Genomic DNA, 4,078 nt, shown 5'->3' with positions numbered 1-4,078 from the left:
CCGGGCCCAAGGAAGAAATAACAAAAAGTATTAATTTTTATTCATTGGGAAATACTCCTATAAAAGTATCAGTCTTGGAAAATTATTTAGAATTCTACCCACTTAACAATGTAGCACATGAAATTATATCTGGTTTCAAATACGGTTTTTCATTAAAATATTTTGGCTCTAGGGAACCAAGGGAGAGTTCCAATTTAAAAAGTGCATTACAGCTACTCAAATTTTTTAAAGAAAAATTAATGAAGGAAGTTAAACTTGGTCGCATAGCTGGTCCTTTCAGATACCCACCTTTTCCCACACTTCAGGTATCACCAATGGGGCTAGTGCCAAAAAAAGGATGGGGATTTCAGACTTATTCAACATTATCCTATCCTGAGAATAATTCAATAAACGATTTTATTGATAAAGATCATTGTTCAGTGCAGTACAGTTCAGTGGACGTAGCAGCATGTTTGATTAATAGACACAAAACATTTGCCCGATTAAGTCAGTGTGACGTAAAAGCAGCTTTTCGTTTGTTGCCAATTGCCCCGCACGATTTTGACTTGTTGGGGATAAAATTTCAGGGTGAATATTATCTTAATAAAATGCTCCCTATGGGGGTCTCAATAAGTTGTGCCCTGTGAGAGAAATTTGCAAAAGCTTTGCATTGGATAATACAGCTAAAAAGCGGAAATGATGATATCCTCCATTATTTAGATGATTTTCTTTTTGTCGAGTCGAGCCAAACATCAAAAGTTGGCAATACTTTGAAGTTATTCCAAGAGGTATGCAACAAAATAGGTATTCCTCTTGCTAGTGACAAGACTACTTTGCCGACTAAATTACTTATGTTTTGGGTATAGAATTTGATACACAGAATTTAATCATGCGTCTTCCAAATGAAAAACTTGTCAAACTCTCACAAAAAATCAGAGATACCTTGGACAGTTCTAAAATAACTCTTAAAGATATGCAATCCCTTCTTGGACTCCAGGCCGCACCTTCTGTCGCAGACTCATAAATTCAACAATCGGGGTAAGAAAATCGTATTACAAAATTCGAGTAAACAAGCAGATGAAAGCAGATTTAGAAGTTTGGTTAGACTTTTTAAAACAATACTATGGTGTAACTGTAATAACAGACAATGTATGGGTTTCAAATGAAAAATTAGAGTTGTTCACTGATAGTGCAGGGGGGTCCAAAGGCGGGTATGGGATCTATTTTGCAGGTCAGTGGGCCCAAGGCATATGGCCAAAACATTGGGTTGAGACTGGAATCACCAGAGATATGACATTGTTAGAGTTGTTTCCAGTTGTAGCTGCTCTTAAGTCCTGGGAATTCTATTTTGTTAACAAAAAAGTTTTCATGTTGATAATCAGGCGGTTGTTCAAATCATTAATATGAAAACTAGCAAATCAAGTAGAGTTATGACTTTAGTAAGACAGATGGTTTTAATGAACTAAAAAAATAATACATTAGTTAAGGCAATTTATATCCCTTCAAAACAAAACAAAATTACTGATTGTCTTTCTCGTTCTCAGTGAAGGAAGTTCAGAAGCAGACCAGTGGCCAACCAAAATTCCAACACAGATCTGGAACATTTGAGTCAGGTGGCTGATTATATTGTCAATCAAGGTGTGTCCAAAAATACACAAAAATCATACAATTTGGCTCTGTCAAAACTTTGTACTTTTAGATCATCTTATAAATTGAAACAGGATTGGCCGGTGCCAGTCAATGATTTGTTAAATTTTATAGCTTTTTTGTCAGTACAGGGTCTTTCGGGGGGAACCATATCATCTTATATATCAGGAGTTTCATACCATCATAAATTTCAAGGGATACAGGATACTACAAAATTCTTTATAATTGGAAAGGCATTAGAAGGAATAAAAAGAATTCAAGGGGGAAAACGTAATGACATTAGAGCACCAATTACAGTGCAATTGTTATCAGATATGATTAGTTGTTTAGATAAAGTATGTAAGAATAAATCTGAAGCTGCTTTATTTTCAGCAGTTTTTACTGTTGCCTTCTTTGGTTTGCTAAGAGTAGGGGAAATCACTACTTCAAAATCCAAGTCTGTTATAAATGGCTCCAACTTAACAATTTCTGATATTTTAGTTAGGAGAAAAGTCCTGGAGCTAAGAGTAAGGTGATCAAAAACTGACCAAAAGGGAAAGTCTGTTACTTTGTTGATAGCTGAGAACGGAAAAAACTACTGTCCGGTAGGACCCATTAACGAATATTTAAAGGTACGACATACCTGTAACAATACAGATTTGTTTATCCATTATACTGGTATGCCTTTAACTAGATACCAATTCAGTAGTATACTGTAAAAAGCTTTACATTTTCTTCATATTAGTAAAGGCCATTTTAGGTCACATAGTTTTAGAATTGGGGGAGCCACGGAACTAGCCAGGCAGGGAGTCTCAGAGGAGGTAATTATGAGATTAGGCAGATGGAAATCGCATGCTTATTCTCGCTATATTAGGTTACAATTTTTCTAGTTTCAAAAAGCTAACAAGCTAAAGGTTTTCACAGGTCCCAAGAATTTATGGATTGTTGGAAGTTCCCTTGTTCATTGGGCCAACGTAGAGGCCAAGAAATATGGTAGGAACAACCTGGGACTGGGGTCAAAAGGTGTAACAACATACTGGATTGGGCAACCTGGTTTACAGATTAAAGATTTGGACTTCCTACTGGACGCAAAAAGAAAAATTTTACCTTCTCCTCATTTTATAATTTAGATTTAGAATTGAATGGGAAGGGTTTAATGGAAAATGTAAAATGTTCTATCCTACGTTACAAGGCTTTATTTAAAAATGTTATTATATTATGGTCTTCAATGCTACAGCGCAGATACTGGCAATTTGCCCCCTTGAATGCGGGTGCAATAATCGAACAGAAGAGAAAAAGAGTGAATTCAGTGGTCAAAAACTTTGTAATACAAAACGGGGGGAAAGCTATATTACATGAGAACATTAGGGCAAGTGAAGTGTCTTTATACAGAACAGATGGAACTCATCTGTCACAAACTGGAAATCAGGTTTTCTTAAATAATATACAAGGGGGGAGGGGGGTTGAGTCTTTCCTACGCGCAACAAAATCAACTTTTCCAATGATTCAAAAATGAAAATTTTGTGGAGGTGAGAACCCCAGTCAGATTTGGTAGCTGACTGGGGCTCTCATGTGGCGGTCCAGGGAGACTGGTAGTGATTGGGGGATTATTTCACTCGGCCCTTGCTCTGGGCCTGACAAGATCTACAATTTGCAGGTTTGGAAAATGTGGTTAGTGGTAACGGTGGGGTCTACAGATGGGTAACTCTGGGACCTCCTCCACCTCATCTTATAGAGGGGAGACCTACACCTGCCAACAGGTGGGGCACTAATAACTGGAGCATTGGCAATACGAGTGTTTTCCCCGGTCACTCCCCATGGTAGGTGGTGGTGTAACCGTGTTTAACTACCAGGGGTTTTATGACACTATGCCAACATAGGTCAGCTAATAGCCATTGTGTATAGGTAATCGGTAGTCACCCTGGCGTCTCAACAAAATATTATAAAATACTCTGTAGCCAAAGTAATGCCACAAAGTAAAAATGTATATTCTAGTCATGAAAATGTAAATACAAGTTGGTGTAATAAAATGTATGTTTAATTCAAAGGATTGTTTTTGTATTATGTGTAAAAGTTATAAATGAAAAACAGAGGATGGAACCTCTACACAAATGAGTATAATATACAGAAAGTCTGTATAATGTTAATTTTGGTATTTGTGAATTACTGTAAAACAACAGATAAAGAGAGACAACGCTAGATGAATTTTTAATCACTTTGTGATTAAAGGTAGGACTTCAACATAGTTTAGAAATACGTCAACAACTCTTGATCGTTGTTCTTCATCTCATTGTTATTCGTTTAGTATTGACAAAGGGTCTTCTTCTATGAGTATTGCAATTAAATAAGCTGATAATACATTGGCCAGCAATTATTCAAATGCTATGTTGCCTTGCAATTAATAAACCTAAATATATGGTGTCTTGCAATTAATAAACTGATAATATGATGCCCTCCAGTTAATAAACTGATT

General features: G+C 36.4%; 1 pseudogene; it reads left to right on the top strand.

Annotated features, from left to right (window-relative positions):
• Nucleotides 1-1,192: 1,192 nt before the first annotated feature.
• On the top strand, nt 1,193-2,524 carry LOC143061097 (uncharacterized; annotated as a pseudogene).
• Nucleotides 2,525-4,078: the final 1,554 nt, after the last annotated feature.

The sequence above is a fragment of the Mytilus galloprovincialis genome, chromosome 1 (genome assembly GCF_965363235.1).
Source record: "Mytilus galloprovincialis chromosome 1, xbMytGall1.hap1.1, whole genome shotgun sequence".
Taxonomy (NCBI): domain Eukaryota; kingdom Metazoa; phylum Mollusca; class Bivalvia; order Mytilida; family Mytilidae; genus Mytilus; species Mytilus galloprovincialis.
The sequence above is the reverse complement of the archived record's forward strand: the minus strand, read 5'-3'. Positions and strand labels throughout refer to the sequence as shown.